Here is a 22,427-nt window from a genome sequence, read left to right on the forward strand (position 1 = left end):
CAAAACGACCCCATCAATATAAAACCTAAAACAATGGGAGGGATTCTCTGGCTGTGCCCGCCTGCTTGCCTGACGACCGGAGAATCCCGCTCGAGGTCAGTGGACTTTTCCGTTGACTGCGTCTCACCCATGGCAATCTTGTGGTGGGCAGGGCAGAAGAATCCAGCCCATAGACTCATAAACAAAAATGAAAACAACCACCCCTCCCCCACCGCCCTCCCTGAGCATTCAACGGCAACCACCTCCCAAAAGTGCATAATAAACAAACCCCAAGAATCATAGAACCTCTCCTTCACCCCCTCAACTCAAATTTCACCTTCTCCTGGGTCAAAAACTCCATCAGGTCCCCCTGCCACGCTGAGGCACAGGGCAGAGAAACTGACCTCCAGCCCGACAGGACCCGCCTGCGAGCGATCAGCGAGGCAAAGGCTAAAACATTTGTCCCCGCACTCGCCTGCAGCACGAGCCGGTCCGACACCCCAAAAGTGGCTTCACGAGGACCGAGCTCCACATCCATATGTGAAACCCCTGAGATAGTGCTAAATACCTTCTGCCAATACCTTTCTAACTTCGGGCAGGACCAAAACACATGCACATGATTTGCGGTACCCCTCCCACATCACTCACAGACATCCTCCACCCACTCAAGCAACCGGGTCATCTTTGATTTTGTGAGATGAGCCCTATACACAACCTTCAATTGTATCAGTCCCAGCCTCATGCACGAGGTCGACCTTTCGCAGCACCTTCACACCACAGTTTCTCTTCCAGCTCTTCATCCCACTTTACCTTTACCCCCTTCATAGGCAATTGGTGATCCTCCTGTAGATCACCGACATAACGCCGTTCTCCAACGCCCCACTGACAATACCGCCTCCAGTAATGAGGAAGTTGACGCTATTGGAAAAGTGGGGAAGACCTTCCTTGCAAAACTCAAACCTGCAGGTATCTAAACCCTTCTCCCTGCACCAGCCCGTACTTCTCTCCCAACTCCTCCAATCCCGCAAATTGTCCCCTGAGAAACAGTTCCTTCATTTCCTTAATCCCCCTCCCATCCCATCTCCGAAACCTCACATTCATCCTCCCCGGCTAAAACCCATGATTCCCCCTAATCGGCATCCACCGACCCGACCCCCACCTTGAAATGTGGTCTGAACTGCCTCCAGACCTTCAAAGTGGCCAGCACAGGGCTCACTGAATACTTACCTGGTGCCATCAGGAGCGCCACCATTGCCAGCGCTCGCAACCCCGACTCCCTACACGAGCCCTACTCCTTCCTAACCCTCCGGGTCTCCCTCTCTTTAACCCAGCCCCGCACCTTCTCCACATTCACCACCCAGTAATAGTACAGTAAGTTCGGGAGGCCAACTCCCCCCCCCGCCCCGCCTGTCACCCTCTCTTGCAAGACCATCCTCCTAATCCTGGCCACCTTCCCCCCACCCCAAAATAAACAAAGTGATCAATTTGTCCACCTCCTTGAAGAAGGATTTCGGTTGGAAGACTGGCAGGCACTGAAATAGGAACAAAAGTCTTTGGAGCATTCCCATTACACCCGCTACCAATGTGCTCGGCTCCGAAATATAGAGTAACAGATCATCAGCATATAAGGATACCCTATGCTCCACTCCTCCCCTCATTATCCCTTTTCACTATCCCGAACTCCTTAGCGCGATAACCAAAGGCTCTATAGCCAGTGCATACAACAAGGGGAACATTGGACCTCTCTGCCTCATCCCCCAGTGCAGCGCAAAGTATTTAAATTCATATTATTGGTGTGAATACTCACCATTGGCTCCTTATACAACAGCCATACCCACACCGCGAACCTCGGCCCAATTCCAAATCTTTCCAATACCACCATCAATTAATCCCACTCTATCCGATCAAATGCCTTCGCTGCGTCCAGTGCCATTACCACCTCTATCTCCTTTCCCTCTGCCGACGACATGATCACATTTCACAACCTTCTCATATTCGAAAATAACTGCCTTCCCTTCATGAACCCAGTCTGATCCTCTCCTATCCCCTCCAGACTTGCCAATATGTTGGCATCTACATTCAATAGGGATATGGGCCTATACGACCCACACTCCACTGGGTCCTTATCCTTCTTTAGCAGCGGGAAAATCAAAGCTTACCCCAATGTCCATCAATGCCCAGCAGGACACTCCAACCTATCACAATCTCAAACATTCCGACCATCAGCCGGGCCAACGTATCCTTAAACTTCTAATAATATTTCACTGGGAACCCATCCAGCCGTGCCGCCTTCCCTAACTGCATCCTCCCAATTGCCTCCTTCACTTCCTGCTCCCCCATGGGCCCCTCCAACCCTGCCCTATCCTCCTCTCTCAGCCTCGGATACTCCAAACCACCCAGGAATTTCCTCCTCTCTCGCTCCTCTCCCAGTAGCTCCAACCTATACAACTTCTTACCGAACTCTTTATTGATCTGCTCTGGGGCCACCACTAGCTTTCCCATCTTATCCTGTACCCGAACTATCTCCCTCGCCGCCGCCGCCCTCCAGAGCTGGCTTCAAACAAAAGCCCTACCTTCTCCCTGTGCTCAAAGACTGTGCCCCTCCCCCTTCTCAACTGGTGCACCACTTTTCCCGTGGACAGCTGGTTGAAATTTGCCTGAGGTTCCTTCCTCCTGGCCAAAAGAAGCAGACCCGGGTCCCTTGCATACCTATTATCCACCTCCAGCATCTCCTCTCGCAACTTTTGGCATTCCTCTCTCTCCTCCTTGTCCACCTTAGCATTTAACGAGATCACCTCCATCCTCACTACCCTCAATCTCTTCACTGGTTCCCCTAGCCCTCTCACATTCCAAGTTACTATTCTGGCCAGGGGACTCTCACACCCCCCCCCCCCCCCCCCACGCCCCTCCTATCCGCCATCATCGTAACCCCGGGACCTGCCCACTGGGCCTGACCTGCCTCGTCCCTTGTTACCGTCGAACCCCTCTCCCCCATCCTCTTGAAAACACCTCTCCCAGTATCAATCCCATCACCCCACCTCTCACAGCTCCAAGGCCCATCAAAACCTGTTCGCACAGTTTCCAGTGACCATGCCCCCTTCCCCCACCATACTACTGTTTACTAGCCAACATTTGCCTGCAAGTGTGGAAACCCCTGTCCAGGCACTCATCCTCCTAGTCCCCACACACATGACCCACTCCCTGGAAAACAAAGACACTCAAACATAACAAATGCGCAAAGACCACACCCCATAACCACCATAACCCCAAAGCACAATATTCCCGTACCCACTGTTGGCAGAGAGTACACTACCCTTTGCCTCAACAAACCCCCCAAAAACAAACCCCAAACTGTTCCCCCCGCAAATAAAAACAAACAAACATCTGAAATAAGAAATGAGCAGTATGGCTGGACACAGCATTTCACCCCTTTCCTTCAGTCCAGAACCAAACCCTAGTCTCATTTCAACTCCAGTCCTTCAGCTTTCACAAATGCCTCCACCGTCTCAAAGTAGAAGTCCCTCGAATTATAGGTCACCCTCAACTTCGCCAGGCAGACCACGCCGAACCTCACACCATTGCTGAAGGAAGTGCCACCTTCACCCCACCAAAGGCCACCCGCCTTCTCGCCAACTCCACAATTAAGTCCTGGTGTATACGAATATCAGCTCCTTCCCACTTCACCTCACTCCTTTGTTTTGCCCAACTCAGGACCTTCTCCTTGACATGGATTTGTGGAAACAAATTATGACCGTGTTGGCGGCTCGTTTGCCTTCGGCTTGGGCCTGAGTGACCGATGAGCCCTGTCCAGTTCATACCGGGAGGGTTCTTCCCCCTCCACCAACAACTCCACTAACATCTTCGCAAAGTACTCAGTCAGCCTCGGGCCCTCCACCCCCTCCAGAATTCTCAAATTCTGCCACCTTGACCTGTTCTCCAGGTCCTTCACGTTGGCTCTAAGCCCTTTGTTGGCCTCCACCACCCTCCGCAGCTCCTGACCCATCGAGGTGAGCTGGTCACGATGTTGCACCAGAGCTTCCTCCACCCGCCTTCAGCTTCTCTCCCTGCTACCGTACCTCAGCCAATGTCTTCAACACCACCGCCTTCACTGGGGCCATCGCCTCCTTCAACAGCTCCTCCATCGCTGCCATCATCTCCTTACACATCATCTCCATGTGTTTGGCGAGCTGCCTCTCAAACTCTCCAGTCATCACCTTGGTCAAAGTCTCTGAGGTGATGGGCACCTCCTTTCCCAGCGAGCCAGCCTCCGCCATCTTTCCTGCTGCTGGGCTGACCTGTTCATTCAACGGCGAACTCTCGCTCACCTCCTTCTTCCCGGTGTATTTTTCTGGTTTTCAACATTCCCCTCCTTCCTTATGTCTTCCTGCGCCAGCTTATCCAAAAACGGCCACTGGGACCGGGCATTAAATTCCAAAAAGCAGAGCCTCTAGCTGGAGCCACCCAACATGCGACATCCACCTACGTGCCGCCACCAGATGTCTGGCAAGAAATATTTGTAATAAACTGAAAATATCTTTGGACAATTTTTGTCTCATTTTGTGAAAACAATTGTGTTTTCAGAATGTTATGTGGTACCATAGCAAAAGTTCCATTTTTCTCAATCACCGTTGAAACAATTTTCCAAATTATCACAATTATGTCGCCATAAGTTGTTACTCTGAAACAGCACCCAACCTAGGCCCAAACCCCAACCTATTGGATTGGATTGGATTGGATTTGTTTATTGTCACGTGTACCGAGGTACAGTGAAAAGTATTTTTCTGCAAGCAGCTCAACAGATCATTCAGTACATGGGAAGAAAAGGGAATTGAACAGAATTCAAGAAAATACATGAGAATACATAATAGGGCAACACAATATATACAATGTACTACATAAGCATTGGCATCGGATGAAGCAGACATGGGTGTAGTGTTAATGAGGACAGTCCATAAAAGGGTCATTTAGGAGTCTGGTGACAGTGGGGAAGAAGCTGTTTTTGAGTCTGTTCGTCCGTGTTCTCAGACTTCTGAATCTCCTGCCCGATGGAAGAAGTTGGAAAAGTGAGTAAGCCGGGTGGGAGGGATCCTTGATTATGCTGCCTGCTTTCCCCCGGCAGCGGGAGATGTAGATGGAATCAATGGATGGGAGGCAGGTTCGTGTGATGGACTGGGCGGTATTCACGACTCTCTGAAGTTCCTTGCGGTCCTGGGCCGAGCAGTTGCCATACCAGGCTGTGATGCAGCCCGAGAGGATGCTCTCTATAGTGCATCTGTAAAAGTTGGTAAGGGTTAATGTGGACATGCCGAATTTCCTTAGTTTCCTGAGGAAGTAAAGGCGCTGTTGTGCTTTCTTGGTGATAGCGTCGACATGAGTAGACCAGGATAGATTTTTGGTGATGTGCACCCCTAGGAATTTGAAACTGCTCACCATCTCTACCTCGGCTCCGTTGATGCTGACAGGAGTGTGTACAGTACTATGCTTCCTGAAGTCGATGACCAGCTCTTTAGTTTTGCTGGCATTAAGGGAGAGATTGTTGTCGTTGCACCACTCCACTAGGTTCTCTATCTCCCTCCTGTATTCAGACTCGTCGTTATTCGAGATCCGGCCCACTATGGTCGTATCGTCAGCAAACTTGTAGATGGAGTTGGAACCAAGTTTTGCCATGCAGTCGTGTGTGTACAGGGAGTAGAGTAGGGGGCTAAGTACGCAGCCTTGCGGGGCACCGGTGTTGAGGACTATTGTGGAGGAGGTGTTGGTGTTCATTCTTACTGACTGTGGTCTGTTGGTCAGAAAGTCAAGGATCCAGTTGCAGAGTGGAGAGCCAAGTCCTAGGTTTTGGAGCTTTGATATGAGCTTGGCTGGGATTATGGTGTTGAAGGCGGAGCTGTAGTCAATAAATAGGAGTCTGATGTAGGAGTCCTTGTTTTCGAGATGCTCTAGGGATGAGTGTAGAGCCAGGGAAATGGCGTCTGATGTAGACCGGTTGCGACGGTATGCGAATTGAAGTGGGTCAAGGCGTTCCTGGAGTATGGAGGTGATGCGCTTCATGATCAGCCTCTCGAAGCACTTCATTACAACTGACGTCAGGGCCACCGAGTGGTAGTCATTGAGGCACGTTGCCTGGTTCTTCTTTGGTACCGGTATGATGGTGGTCTTCTTGAAGCAGGTGGGGACCTCGGAGTGGAGTAGGGATAGGTTAAAGATATCTGTGAAAACCTCTGCCAGCTGGTCCGAGTAACTCCATAACCCCACCTAACCTTCACATCTTTGGACACTAAGGGACAATTTAGCATGCCAATCCACTAAACCAGCACGCCTTTGAACTGAGGGAAGAAACTGGAGCACCCGGAGGAAACCCACACAGAAGCGGGGAGAAAATGCAAACTTCACACAGTCACCCAAGGCCGGAATTGAATCCGGGTACCTGGCGCTGTGAGGCAGCAGGGATAACCACTGTGCCACCCAGGGTACGCAGGGCCAAGTGTCAGTCTTTGATGTAGAAAGTACATGTTTTGCACTGGAGTGCTGAACTTGGTGCATTTGAGTGCTACAGTGAGAGTTTGGTGACTGAGGGAGTTAGGTGAGGAGGGAGCAAGGTGCTCCTTTCATTTCATTTCCGCAAAGAGTGAGAAGGGAGCCAGAAGTTTACAGAGTGCAGCTGACTGGAAGCAGAGTCGGAGGGCGGAGGTCCAGTTGGTCCAAGGGGCAGCTAATTCTGTAAAGTAAGAGGGGATGGAGGCTAGGGCAGTTGCATGCTCCTCCTGTAGGATGTGGGTGGTGAGGGATACCACCGGTGTCCCCACTGACTATGCCTGCTGGAAGTGCACCCAACTCCAGCTGCTCAGAGACTGTGTTAGGGAACTGGAGCTGGAGCTGGATGAACTTTGGATCACCCGGGAGGCAGAGGGAGTTGTCGAGAAGAGTTACAGGGGGGTAGCCACACCCAAGGTACTGGACAAGAGTAGCTGAGTTACAGTCAGTGGAAAGAAAACTAACAGGCAGACAGTGCAGGGATCCCTCGTGGTCGTTCCCCTTCAAAACAAGTATACCGTTTTGGATGCTGATGGGGGGGGATGACCTACTGGAAGAAGGCCCTAGTGGCCAGGTCTCTGGCACTGAGTCTGGCTCTGGAGCTCAGAAGGGAAGGGGGGAGAATAGAAAAGAAATAGTAATAGGAACATAGAACATAGAACAGTACAGCACAGAACAGGCCCTTCAGCCCTCAATGTTGTGCCGAGCCATGATCACCCTACTCAAACCCACGTATCCACCCTATACCCGTAACCCAACAACCTCCCCCTTAGCCTTACTTTTATAAGGACACTACGGGCAATTTAGCATGGCCAATCCACCTAACCCGCACATCTTTGGACTGTGGGAGGAAACCGGAGCACCCGGAGGAAACCCACGCACACAGGGGGAGGACGTGCAGACTCCACACAGACAGTGACCCAGCCGGGAATCGAACCTGGGACCCTGGAGCTGTGAAGCATTTATGCTAACCACCATGCTACCCTGCTGCCAGGAGATTCAATGGTTAGGGGAATAGATAGGAGATTCTGTGGTCGCAAGAGAGACTCCCGGAAGGTATGTTGCCTCCCGGGTGCCAGGGCCAGGGATGTCTCAGATCGTGTCTTCAGGATCCTGAAGGGGGAGGGTGAGCAGCCAGAAGTCGTGGTGCACATTGGTACCAACGACGTAGGTAGGAAAAGGGGTGTGGAGGTAATAAACAAGTTTAGGGAGTTAGGCTGGAAGTTAAAGGCCAGGACAGACAGAGTTGTCTTCTCTGGTTTGTTGCCGGTGCCACGTGATAGCGAGGCTAGGAATAGGGAGAGAGTGCAGTTGAACACGTGGCTGCAGGAATGGTGTAGGAGGGAGGGCTTTAGGTATTTGGATAATTGGAGCGCATTCTGGGGAAGGTGGGACCTGTACAAGCAGGACGGGTTGCATCTGAACCAGAGGGGCACCAATATCCTGGGAGGGAGGTTTTCTAGTAGTCTTCGGGAGGGTTTAAACTAATTTGGCAGGGGAATGGGAACTGGATTTATAGTCCAGCAACTAAGGAAGCCTATATTCAGGACGCCAAAGCGTGTAGTGAGGCAGTGGGGAAGGTAACACTGACAAAGGCGAGTACTTGCAGGCAAGGAGATGGGTTGAAGTGTGTATACTTCAACGCAAGAAGCATCAGGAGTAAGGTGGGTGAACTTAAGGCATGGATCGGTACTTGTGACTACGAAGTGGTGGCCATCACAGAAACCTGGATAAAAGAGGGGCAGAAGTGGTTGTTGGAGGTCCCTGGTTATAGATGTTTCAACATGATTAGGGAGGATGATAAAAGAGGTGGGGGTGGGGGTGGCATAATGTTAATTAGAGATAATATAACAGCTGCAGAAAGGCAGTTCGAGGAGGATCTGCCTACTGAGGTAGTGTGGGTTGAAGTCAGAAATAGGAAAGGAGCAGTCACCTTGTTGGGAGTTTTCTATAGGCCCTCCAATAGCAGCAGAGATGTGGAGGAACAGATTGGGAAACAGATTTTGGAAAGGTGCAGAAGTCACAGGGTAGTAGTCATGGGTGACTTCAACTTCCCAAACATTGAGTGGAAACTCTTTAGATCAAATAGTTTAGATGGGGTGGTGTTTGTGCAGTGTGTCCAGGAAGCTTTTCTAACACAGTATGTAGATTGTCCGACCAGAGGGGAGGCCATATTGGATTTGGTACTTGGTAATGAACCAGGGCAGGTGATAGATTTGTTAGTGGGGGAGCATTTTGGAGGTAGTGACCACAATTCTGTGACTTTACTTTAGTAATGGAGAGGGATAGGTGCGTGCAACAGGGCAAGGTTTATAATTGGGGGAAGGGTAAATACAATGCTGTCAGACAAGAATTGTAGTGCATAAGTTGGAAACATAGGCTGTCAGGGAAGGACACAATTGAAATGTGGAACTTGTTCAAGGAACAGGTACTGCGTGTCTTTGATATGTATGTCCCTGTCAGGCAGGGAAGAGATGGTCGAGTGAGGGAACCATAGTTGACAAGAGAGGTTGAATGTCTTGTTAAGAGGAAGAAGGAGACTTATGTAAGGCTGAGGAAACAAGGTTTAGACAGGGCGCTGGAGGGATACAAGATAGCCAGGAGGGAACTGAAGAAAGGGATTAGGAGAGCTAAGAGAGGGCATGAAAAATCTTTGGCGGGTAGGATCAAGGAAATCCCCAAGGCCTTTTCCACATATGTGAGAAATATGAGAATGACTAGAGCGAGGGTAGGTCTGATCAAGGATAGTAGCGGGAGATTGTGTATTGAGTCTGAAGAGATAGGAGAGGTCTTGAACGAGTACTTTTCTTCAGTATTTACAAACAAGAGGGGCCATATTGTTGGAGAGGACAGTGTGAAACAGACTGGTAAACTTGAGGAGATACTTGTTAGGAAGGAAGATGTGTTGGGTGTTTTGAAAAACTTGAGGATAGACAAGTCCCCAGTGCCTGACGGGATATATCCAAGGATTCTATGGGAAGCAAGAGATGAAATTGCAGAGCCTTTGGCAATGACCTTTTCGTCCTCACTGTCAACAGGGGTGGTACCAGGGGATTGGACAGTGGCGAATGTCATGCCCCTGTTCATGACAAGGGAATAGGGATAACCCTGGGAATTATAGGCCAGTTAGTCTTACTTCAGTGGTAGGCAAAGTAATGGAAAGGGTACTGAGGGATAGGATTTCTGAGCATCTGGAAACACACTACTTGATTAGGGATAGTCAGCACGGATTTGTGAGGGGTAGGTCTTGCCTTACAAGTCTTATTGACTTCTTTGAGGAGGTGACCAAGCATGTGAATGAAGGTAAAGCAGTGGATGTAGTGTACATGGATTTTAGTAAGGCATTTGATAAGGTTCCCCATGGTAGGCTTATGCAGAAAGTAAGGAGGCATGGGACAGTGGGAAATTTGGCCAGTTGGATAACGAACTGGCTAACCGAAAGAAGTCAGAGAGTGGTGGTGGAGGGCAAATATTCAGCCTGGAGCCCAGTTACCAGTGGCGTACCGCAGGGATCAGTTCTGGGTCCTCTGCTGTTTGTGATTTTCATTAATGACTTGGATGAGGGAGTTGAAGGGTGGGTCAGTAAATTTGCAGATGATACAAACATTGGTGGAGTTGTGGATAGTGAGGAGGGCTGTTGTCGGCTGCAAAGAAACATAAATAGGATGCAGAGCTGGGCTGAGAACTGGCAGATGGAGTTTAACCCTGACAAGTGTTAGGTTGTCCATTTTGGAAGGACAAATATGAATGCGGAATACAGGGTTAACGGTAGGGTTCTTGGCAATGTGGAGGATCAGAGAGATCTTGGGGTCTATGTTCATAGATCTTTGAAAGTTGCCACTCAAGTGGATAGAACTGTGAAGAATGCCTATGGTGTGCTAGCGTTCATTAGCAGAGGGATTGAATTTAAGACCGTGAGGTGATGATGCAGCTGTACAAAACCTTGGTAAGGCCACATTTGGAGTACTGTATGCAGTTCTGGTCACCTAATTTTAGGAAGGATGTGGAAGCTTTGGAAAAGGTGCAAAGGAGATTTACCAGGATGTTGCCTGGAATGGAGAGTAGGTCTTACGAGGAAAGGTTGAGGGTACTAGGCCTTTTCTCATTGGAACGGAGAAGGATGAGGGGCGACTTGATAGAGGTTTATAAGATGATCAGGGGAATAGGTAGAGTAGACAGTCAGAGACTTTTTCCCCGGATATAACAAACCATTACAAGAGGACATAAATTTAAGGTGAATGGTGGAAGATATGGGGGGGATGTCAGAGGTAGGTTCTTTACCCAGGGAGTAGTGGGGGCATGGAATGCACTGCCTGTGGAAGTAGTTGAGTCGGAAACGTTAGGGACCTTCAAGCGGCTATTGGATAGGTACATGGATTATGGTAGAATAATGGAGTGTAGATTAATTTGTTAGGGGCAGCACGGTAGCATGGTGATTAGCATAAATGCTTCACAGCTCCAGGGTCCCAGGTTCAATTCCCGGCTGGGTCACTGTCTGTGCGGAGTCTGCACGTCCTCCCCGTGTGTGCGTGGGTTTCCTCCGGGTGCTCCGGTTTCCTCCCACAGTCCAAAGATGTGCGGGTTAGGTGGATTGGCCATGCTAAATTGCCCGTAGTGTCCTAAAAAGTAAGGTTAAGGGGGAGGTTGTTGGGTTACGGGGATAGGGTGGATACGTGGGTTTGAGTAGGGTGATCATTGCTCGGCACAACATCGAAGGCCGAAGGGCCTGTTCAGTGCTGTACTGTTCTGTGTTCTGTGTTCTTAAGGGCAGCATGGTAGCATTGTGGATAGCACAATTGGTTCACAGCTCTAGGGTCCCAGGTTCGATTTCGGCTTGGGTCACTGTCTGTGTGGAGTCTGCACATCCTCACCGTGTGTGCGTGGGTTTCCTCCGGGTGCTCCGGTTTCTTCCCACAGTCCAAAGATGTGCAGGTTGGGTGGATTGGCCATGATAAATTGCCCTTAGTGTCCAAAATTCTATGATCTATGATTAACCTAGGACAAAAGTTCGGCACAACATCGTAGGCCGAAGGGCCTGTTCTGTGCTGTATTTCTCTATGTTCTATGTACATGAAATGGGTCCGGTGGGGGGGGGGGGGGGGGGGGGGTGCGTGGGGGGCAGTGGTAGTTGGGGTGTATAAGGACCCATGAAGCCGAGTAGTCATAGAATACCGACAGTGCAAAAGAAGGCCATTTGGTCCATTGTGTCTGCACCAACTCTCTGACAGAGCAGCCCACCTATTGTCAGGCCCCCACCCTATCCCAGTAACCTCATCTAACCTTTTTGATATCAGGGGCAATTTAGGAAGACAGTCCACCTAACCGGCACATCTTTGGACTGTGTGAGGAAACCAGAGCACCCGGAGGAACCCCAGGCAGACACGGGGAGAAAGTAAAACTCCACACTGACTATCATCCGAGGACAGAATTGAACTCGGATCCCTGGCGCTGTGAAGCAGCAGTGGTAACCACTGCGCCACTGTGCCACCCAAGTCGGGTGAACGCTAGTATATTTGTGGTCATAAGAATCTGCCCAAAGGCAGTAAATACACACACAGTATCACTCCCAATTCAGAACTACAACATGCCGTTCGTTCCCTGTCAGGGCCGGCCTTAACACGATAATTAGGAGCCCCAGCTGGGCAAGTCTTCACCCACTAGCGGGAAGTTCATGTTCCATGATTCCCATGGAGAGATCAATTAGGGTATCCCTGAGGGCCTCATGGTGGTTATTACAGGGGGAATGTCTCTGTTAGTCAATGTAATCGTGTCCCGTACTTCAGTGGCAGCCCTGCTGGTAGGAATGCAGCAAATCGTCAGGAAGAAGGTGGCATGATGTTCAATGCTGATCATCCACCAGCCAGCCCTCCTCGCCTCTGCAAAAATCTGTGCCCTCCCAGAATCCAGATAGCCTATAACTCCCTCCCAACTGTTTACCATCACTGAGATCCCGGTTATAGCCCAGGTTCAACCAAACATCGATCAGTGGAAGGGCTTGAGCCGTGCGGCATTGGGGCAGCACATGGGCATCCACTGTGACCTGACCATGAGGCTTACCATCTCTCAGGGAATGAAGGGAGGTGTCACCTGGACCAGACGCAGTGGATGAACATTAAGGGTCATGGGGCAGTGTAAGTGACCGTGCTAGATCCCTGTAGTGACTGTGCTAGATCCCTGCAGTGACTGCTAGATCCCTATAGTGACCGTGCTAGATTCCTGTAGTGACTGTGCTAGATCCCTGCAGTGACTGCTAGATCCCTATAGTGACTGTGCTAGATCCCTGTAGTGGCTGTGCTAGTTCCCTGTAGTGACTGTGCTAGATCCCTGTAGTGACTGTGCTAGATCCCTGCAGTGACTGCTAGATCCCTATAGTGACTGTGCTAGATCCCTGTAGTGACTGTGCTAGATCCCTGTAGTGACTGTGCTAGATCCCTGTAGTGACTGTACTAGATCCCTGTAGTGACTGTGCTAGATCCCTATAGTGACTGTGCTAGATCACTGTCGTGACTGTGCTAGATCACTGTAGTAACTGTGCTAGATCCCTGTAGTGACTGTACTAGATCCCTGTAGTGACTGTGCTAGATCCCTGTAGTGGCTGTGCTAGATCCCTATAGTGACTGTGCTAGATCCCTGTAGTGACTGTGCTAGATCCCTGTAGTGACTGTGCTAGATCCCTGCAGTGACTGTGCTAGATCCCTGCAGTGACTGTGCTAGATCCCTATAGTGACTGTGCTAGATCCCTGTAGTGACTGTGCCAAATCCCTGCAGTGACTGTGCTAGATCCCTGCAGTGACTGTGCTAGATCCCTACAGTGGCTGTGCTAGATCCCTGCAGTGGCTGTGCTAGATCCCTGCAGTGACTGTGCTATATCCCTGCAGTGGCTGTGCTAGATCCCTGCAGTGGCTGTGCTAGATCCCTGCAGTGACTGTGCTAGATCCCTGCAGTGGCTGTGCTAGATCCCTGTAGTGACTGTGCTAGATCCCTGTAGTGACTGTGCTAGATCCCTGTAGTGACTGTGCTAGATCCCTGCAGTGACTGTGCTAGATCCCTGCAGTGACTGTGCTAGATCCCTGCAGTGACTGTGCTAGATCCCTGCAGTGACTGTGCTAGATCCCTGTAGTGACTGTGCTAGATCCCTGCAGTGACTGTGCTAGATCCCTGCAGTGACTGTGCTAGATCCCTGCAGTGACTGTGCTAGATCCCTGCAGTGACTGTGCTAGATCCCTGCAGTGACTGTGCTAGATCCCTGTAGTGACTGTGCTAGACCCCTGTAGTAACTGTGCTAGACCCCTGTAGTGACTGTGCTAGACCCCTGTAGTGACTGTGCTAGACCCCTGTAGTGACTGTGCTAGATCCCTGTAGTGACTGTGCTATATCCCTGTAGTGACTGTGCTAGATCCCTGTAGTGACTGTGCTATATCCCTGTAGTAACTGTGCTAGACCCCTGTAGTGACTGTGCTAGACCCCTGTAGTGACTGTGCTAGACCCCTGTAGTGACTGTGCTAGATCCCTGTAGTGACTGTGCTAGATCCCTGTAGTGACTGTGCTAGATCCCTATAGTGACTGTGCTATATCCCTGTAGTGACTGTGCTAGATCCCTGCAGTGACTGTGCTAGATCCCTACAGTGGCTGTGCTAGATCCCTGCAGTGGCTGTGCTAGATCCCTGCAGTGACTGTGCTATATCCCTGCAGTGGCTGTGCTAGATCCCTGCAGTGGCTGTGCTAGATCCCTGCAGTGACTGTGCTAGATCCCTGCAGTGGCTGTGCTAGATCCCTGTTGTGAATGTGCTAGATCCCACAGTGCCTGTGCTAGATCCCTATAGTGACTGTGCTAGATCCCTGTAGTGACTGTGCTAGTTCCCTGTAGTGACTGTGCTAGATCCCTGTAGTGACTGTGCTAGATCCCTGTAGTGACTGTGCTAGATCCCTGCAGTGACTGTGCTAGATCCCTGCAGTGACTGTGCTAGATCCCTGCAGTGACTGTGCTAGATCCCTGCAGTGACTGTGCTAGATCCCTGCAGTGACTGTGCTAGATCCCTGTAGTGACTGTGCTAGATCCCTGCAGTGACTGTGCTAGATCCCTGCAGTGACTGTGCTAGATCCCTGCAGTGACTGTGCTAGATCCCTGCAGTGACTGTGCTAGATCCCTGTAGTGACTGTGCTAGACCCCTGTAGTAACTGTGCTAGACCCCTGTAGTGACTGTGCTAGACCCCTGTAGTGACTGTGCTAGACCCCTGTAGTGACTGTGCTAGATCCCTGTAGTGACTGTGCTATATCCCTGTAGTGACTGTGCTAGATCCCTGTAGTGACTGTGCTATATCCCTGTAGTAACTGTGCTAGACCCCTGTAGTGACTGTGCTAGACCCCTGTAGTGACTGTGCTAGACCCCTGTAGTGACTGTGCTAGATCCCTGTAGTGACTGTGCTAGATCCCTGTAGTGACTGTGCTAGATCCCTATAGTGACTGTGCTATATCCCTGTAGTGACTGTGCTAGATCCCTGCAGTGACTGTGCTAGATCCCTACAGTGGCTGTGCTAGATCCCTGCAGTGGCTGTGCTAGATCCCTGCAGTGACTGTGCTATATCCCTGCAGTGGCTGTGCTAGATCCCTGCAGTGGCTGTGCTAGATCCCTGCAGTGACTGTGCTAGATCCCTGCAGTGGCTGTGCTAGATCCCTGTTGTGAATGTGCTAGATCCCTGCAGTGCCTGTGCTAGATCCCTATAGTGACTGTGCTAGATCCCTGTAGTGACTGTGCTAGTTCCCTGTAGTGACTGTGCTAGATCCCTGTAGTGACTGTGCTGGATCCCTGTAGTGACTGTGCTAGATCCCTGTAGTGACTGTGCTAGATCCCTGTAGTGACTGTGCTAGATCCCTGCAGTGACTGTGCTAGATCCCTGCAGTGACTGTGCTAGATCCCTGCAGTGACTGTGCTAGATCCCTGCAGTGACTGTGCTAGATCCCTGTAGTGACTGTGTTAGATCCCTGTAGTGACTGTGCTGGATCCCTGTAGTGACTGTGCTAGATCCCTGTAGTGACTGTGCTAGACCCCTGTAGTAACTGTGCTAGACCCCTGTAGTGACTGTGCTAGACCCCTGTAGTGACTGTGCTAGACCCCTGTAGTGACTGTGCTAGATCCCTGTAGTGACTGTGCTATATCCCTGTAGTGACTGTGCTAGATCCCTGTAGTGACTGTGCTATATCCCTGTAGTAACTGTGCTAGACCCCTGTAGTGACTGTGCTAGACCCCTGTAGTGACTGTGCTAGACCCCTGTAGTGACTGTGCTAGATCCCTGTAGTGACTGTGCTAGATCCCTGTAGTGACTGTGCTAGATCCCTGTAGTGACTGTGCTAGATCCCTGTAGTGACTGTGCTAGATCCCTGGTGGCCACCAGTTCAGTAACACAGTGCAGGGTGGTGGAAATGATGAGAGTAGCTCAGCAGTCATATGCGAGATGACTATGAGAGTTGGTGAATAGATGGTCAAGGGATGCATGACCTTCCTGACTGTCTCTCTCTCCCTGCTGTCCATCAGGCCAAGGTGGGGGAACAAAGGAGGCACATCTATAGGCCTCGTGTCTATCAACGGCTTTAGTTGTTTGAGGACCTGCCCGACACCATGTGTCGACAATGACTCCATCGGAACAAGGAGACCATGAGGCATCTGTGCCAAGTGGTGGCAAACCTGGAACCACAAGGGGTAGGAGGATATCCGGTCCCATAGGTCTTCAAGTTAACGGTTGACCTCAACTTTTATGCCTTTGGTTCCTTCCAGGGCTTGAGTGGAGACGTGTGTGGACTTACCAAAATATCCGTGCAGAGGTGCATCCACGATGTCAAGCAGACCCAATGCTCCCGGGCCTCGGACAACATAATCTTTAACCTGGACTCGGTCCACCAGGATGCCCGAGCTGCAGGATTCGCTGCCAGAATGGCCATATACCAGATCCAGGGGGCTATTAACTGAACTCATGTCACCTTCCAGGCACTGGCTCAACAGGGGGTGCCCTTCATCAACAGGAAGGGGTTCCAGTCTCTCAATGTGCAGCTGGTGTGTGATCATCAACAGCATATCATGCACGTATGTGCACACTATCAGGCAGTGTGCACAACGCATACATTCTGGTGCACTCCGAGTTTCCCAGTGCCTTAAAGTTTCTCCCTCAGGTGAGGGGTTGGCTAGTGGGTGACAGTAGTGCCTGCTGAGGTCATGGCTGATGATGCCTGTGAGGGGCCCCAGAACGCGGCAGAGAATAGTTATATGGAGCCCACTCAGCAACCAGGAGTGTCCTCGAGTGGTGGATCAGGCTGCTGAAGATGAGCTTCCACTGTCTAAACCGCTCTGGTGGGCACTGCAATATAGCCCCCAGTGGGTCTCAGGCAATGTGATGCTTGCTGCGTGCTGCACAACTTGGCGCAGCAGTGGGGCAACATGCTGGGGGAGCATCAGAAGGAACATCAGGCCTCATCGGATGAGGAGGACCATGAGGACATCCAGCAGGACCCAGAAGTGGCTCGACAGGCTGTGACCAGCGTCAAACAGAGCTGTTGAACCAAGGATAACCTCCTCTAATCGCAATTCACTGACTAGGAGGCCAACAATCTGGCAGCTACACATCATCACTCCCATTGTCCCCAAGCCCGTTTGTCCCATGACTCTTCCCCCCCCCCCCCCACCCTCTTCCTCTTAGCCTTTCACCCCCCTTCCCCTTTCACCCCACCCCTTCCATGTAACCTTGCTCCCAAACCCCCATCATCATGCCCTTCGACCTCTCCCCCTTCCCAAACTAGGGGTCCCTCTCTCCCCCCTCTAAGGGTCATCTCAGCATCATGCTAGGATGATGGGCATGGGTTGGCAGTGCCAGCAGGGTGGAGGATGATAATGACTCTCTGTGAGATGAGCTCTGTTACTCCTCATTATCTGAGAAAGTCTGACTCGAGTGTTTTGATGACATACTACTGACAGCCCAGATTGTTGGCACCATCTTCTGTGCCTGAAGGTAACTGGATGTCTCCAGCTTGCGGGTGCTTGAATGTCCCTGACACCCTCACCTGTAAAATCTTACTCTGAATTTGCATCTGCATCTGTGGTGAGACAACCTTTTCCAGAGACGTGACATCTGTCTTGGGAGCAGAATTTCCCTGGGATCGGGCAGCCCTCTGACTGGCCACTCCCTCGGGAGTCCCTGCCACCAAAGGGTGACCGAGGAGCCTGTCTGCTAACATGTCCCACTGAGGTGATTGTCTCTGCGCTGGTGGACGTGCAGGAGGGTTCTGGAGGGGTGGGGGGTGGCGGGGGTTCTGAGGGGCTGGATGGGGGGCATAGAGCCTGGACAGCCAGCCAGGCCTCATCTGGTGTGGATCCTGGATTATAAAGGGCAGGGGTCAGCTCTCGGGAAGGAAAAGGCTGTGGGAGATTCACTTGAGATAGGACATCTGGATTAAGTTGTTTTGGACTCTCACTTCTTGGGTACATGCCGACCTCCATTTCCGCGACTGCTCATTCCACAGCCTCTCCTGCAAGTTCCATGGCCCTCTCCTCAGAGGGGTTTGGACACATATCTTGGGATGCCACTGCCCATGTACTGATGCTCTGTCCTATTGTGGCCTGTTTTATCCTTGAGGATATAGAAATGACATTATGAGGCAGGCCAGGTTTGGGGGAGTTTATAGTTGGTGGCATATGTAGGCAAGGCACCTAGCCACAGACGGTAGGGGTTTTCGTGGGGACTCCTGGGGTCGGTTCTGAGGGAGGTGCTGGTAGCTGGTGTGTTAGAGGGTTGCAAGGGTTCAGGGGCAGATGGCAGGTGTTAGAGACCGGAGTGATACCTGGGGTACACAGGTGGGTACTCACCCTAACAGCTTGAAGGAGGTCTTTCATCATCTTTCTGCATTGCATGTCAGTCCTCTTAGTCTCTGTCATCTCATCCCAGGCTTGGTTTATGACAGATGGATTTTGTCTGCGACCCACCCTGGGGAAGTCCCTCCTCTCCTCAACTGCGTCCAGCATTGTTTCATGTCACCATCCAGGAAACTTGGCCGAAATTCTATGAGCAAGCGCCGGGTTGGAGAATTGGCGGGGGGGGGGGGGGGGGTTGCGCGACTCTCGCCACGCCACTCCAATGCCGGGCCGCTGATTCTCTGCCGACTGGAGAATTGGCGCAAATCGCACCGGCGCGTTTGCCACAGCGCTAGTCGGGGGGCGGTGAAAGCGACCCCCCCCCTCCCCTGCGATTCTCCGCGCTCGACAGGCCGACGTCGGCGTAATTTGCGTATGGTCCTACCTGGCGAGACCTCAGCGTTCTGGCTGCGGGGGCCGTCCTGGTTGGGGGGGGGGCGGGGTGAGCCGACTCCAGGGGGCGTCTCCATGGTGCCCAGGCCCGCGATGGGGGAAACCAATCGGCGGCCGGGCCCCTGGAGGGCTCAGCCATATTTCATGGGGGCCAGCGCGGAGACGGCCATGGCGCGCATGCGTGGACCCGTGCCAGTCGTGGCTCATGCGCGGACCCACGCCAGTCGTGGGGGGCCGGCTTTCGGCGCCGTTCTAGCCCCCTAAGAAGGGGTGAATGCCTGGGCCTGGAAGCATGTTGACGAAGGAAAATGGAATTTTGTCCTTCATTGCTAGAGGGATGGAGTTTAAGACTAGGGAGGTCATGTTGCAATTGTATAAGGTGTTAGTGAGGCCACACCTGGAGTATTGTGTTCAGTTTTGGTCTCCTTACCTGAGAAAGGACATACTGGCGCTGGAGGGTGTGCAGAGGAGATTCACTAGGTTAATCCCAGAGCTGAAGAGGTTGGATTACGAGGAGAGGTTGAGTAGACTGGGACTGTACTCGCTGGAATTTAGAAGGATGAGGGAAGATCTTATAGAAACATATAAAATTATGAAGGGAATAGATAGGATAGATGCGGGCAGGTTGTTTCCATTGGCGGGTGAAAGCAGAACTAGGGGGCATAGCCTCAAAATAAGGGGAAGTAGATTTAGGACTGAGTTTCGGAGGAACTTCTTCACCCAAAGGGTTGTGAATCAATGGAATTCCTTGCCCAGTGAAGCAGTTGAGGGTCCTTCATTAAATGTTTTTAAGATAGAGATAGATAGTTTTTTGAAGAATAAAGGAATAAAGGGTTATGGTGTTCGGGCCGGAAAGTGGAGCTGAGCCCACAAAAGATCAGCCATGATCTCATTGAATGGCAGAGCAGGCTCGAGGGGCAATGTGGCCTACTCCTGCTCCTAGTTCTTATGTGCTTATGTTCTTATGAATCACTCGCCTGGGGAATTAGGAATCCACTGTGATTCCCATGGGAAGAGTGGAAGCTCATTTGCATGCTGTGAATCTTGCCTCTCCAGTGCTCCTAGCTCCAGCAGGAAACATACTGGCTTTGCCGCAAGCAGGAGCATTTTGTCGCAGCTCGGGAGGATTGCGCCCTCAGTTACTCAGAAAGAGTTCAAAGAATTAAGATCTCTTCTGACATTTGAGTAACTATTGTAAACACCCAGACTGATCCCCTACAGGGTCGTCTTCACATCTGACCAATCATCCCTCCCCATGGTTTTCCCCACCACTCTGATTCCACCAAGGATTCCCTGCACCCCTCTCGCAGACCCGACCCCATTCCACACCCCCCCCCACCCCACGGACTCAACATGATACCCCCCCCCCCATTTGATCCATTGCCCCGTCCCAACCTGAGCCCCTCCAACTCACAGACGGAACCCCCACCCCCATCCTCCAACCCCCCATCTGCGACCTACAACACCTCCCTCAATCCCACTGATCATCCATGATCTCCCACATCCCTGACATCCCCCAAACACCCTCACTTCTCCCACCATTTCTGGGTAACTATTGTACAGACCCTAAATGACCACCACAGGACTTCCCCCAAATCCCCCCACAGGACATGCCCACCCTAACAACAACCCAGGGGTCTCCCACAACCTCCGCCCTCCAACTAACCCACCCACGGGACTACCCCCAGACCCCAACTTCACCTAGGGACTCCCCCCCAACCACCAACTAAGCTCCACACAGGACTCTCCCACACTCCCCAAATCCCCAGGAGTCTCCCACTATCAATACTCACCCACCCCCAGCAGAACTGACTCATCCCCACCTCCTATAGGTGCAGCCAGACCTGTCCAAGGCCCAAACCCCAACTTAGGCCTAACAATGCACTCTCCCTAGAGGCCTGATGTCTCCCCCGAGGCCTGATATCCGACCCCCCCTCCCCCCGACGTTGACAGGTCTCCAAAGGTCCAGCCCCAAACCCCTCCTCAGGCACACAACACCCCGAGGCCCGTCACCCCCAAAAGGACAAAGTGTGTATAAATGTACTGTACAGAGCCATCATGAGGTATTTACACCCATACATAAGTTTTCTTTTTTTGAGTATTAAATTAAATAAGATCATATGGGAAACACTTTAGGTTATTTTTAGCATTATGGTCAGGATGCGTTCTGCAGTAAGAATGCTGTCCATTGGTGCACACAGCTTGAATGGATTATTTAGCCAGTGAGTACATAATGGAAACAGTAGTTCCCTAGCAACTCTTTAATACTGTTTGCTTAATGACATGCATCACATCTCATCTCAAATTTGGTAGGGCCAGTCAGCCATAGCTGTAGCTCTGCCAAATTGACACTTCGCTGTTGTGATTATAGTATCTGCTTCCTCAGAAACTGAAAACAAAATTCCCTCAGTCTTCCTAGGCCTCAGGCTCCTTATAGCATGCAAATGCATGCTCTTTGGTCAGATTAAGATATAGAAAATAAGGCAAGTCCTGATTGCATCCGTTCTTCACCTCACGTCTGAAATAACAGCTGTGTGCACAGTTATTTGTGCTGGCGTCTGGAGACTGGGCTTCATAAATATAATTTTACCCAGTATAAGAATCGTAGAATTGATGTAAACAAAAGACTTTCAGAGCTGAACCATAAGGGGACTCCCAGTACAGTAAATTTACCTTTCCTCAATTAATAAATTAGATGCCACCGACTATGAATGTATTCTAGTTTTAAACTGGTTATTATCTGAGGTGATTTATCAACATTCGTCCCAGCTTTAGTGACCTCTGACTCTGAACTAAAGAACTGCTCAAATAAAAGGGAAATGAGACAAAGAAAACCCTGCATCATGTACCACTTCTGTCTTTAGGCTTTTAATCCTGACATTGTCGAGACATCATACCCACTTGTATGTCAAAACATATAGTACAGATATCTATTGATTATCAAGTTCTAATACTCATAAACATGTTATTTTACCTTAACTTCTACAGTAATACTTCATTTAACATTGCCAATGTGCTTACCTTCTGTAATTAAACTTTACAGTGTTTTCAGAAACAAAGGAACCTCTAAGAAAAATAAAGCAGACCCATCGACATCTTTGGTGAAAAACATCAGATCAACACTTAGGGTATAGAATTTTGATGGGAACAAGCCATCTCATGAAGGATCTACACCCAAAACATTGACCTGTGTTTTCAGTTTACAGATGCTGACTGGCCTGTTATATGTTTCAAGCATTTTCTGTTTTTAATTCTGTTTTCCAATAACCATAGACCTTTTAGGTTCCGATTGATATTTGTATTATTTTTAAAAGGTGTTGGAGTCGATGAATGAAAAAGGAAGCAATGTTATACATTCAATATAACCTCCATCTTAGTTTATCTAATCATTCGTTAGAGGGGCCAAATTCTTTTGTTATTTTTCACAGAAACGTTGTCATTTTATTCTAATGTTTTACCTTAGAATTCCGACAGTGCAGAAGGGGACTATTCAGCCTATTGAGTCTGCACGGACCCTTTGAAAGAGCATCCTACCAAGGCCCAATCCCCAATTCTATCCCCGTAACCACACCTAAGGGAAATTTAGCATGGCCAATCCACCTAACCTGCACATCTTTGGACTGT

The sequence above is a fragment of the Scyliorhinus canicula genome, chromosome 5 (assembly GCF_902713615.1).
Source record: "Scyliorhinus canicula chromosome 5, sScyCan1.1, whole genome shotgun sequence".
In the NCBI taxonomy this organism is placed as follows: Eukaryota; Metazoa; Chordata; class Chondrichthyes; order Carcharhiniformes; family Scyliorhinidae; genus Scyliorhinus; species Scyliorhinus canicula.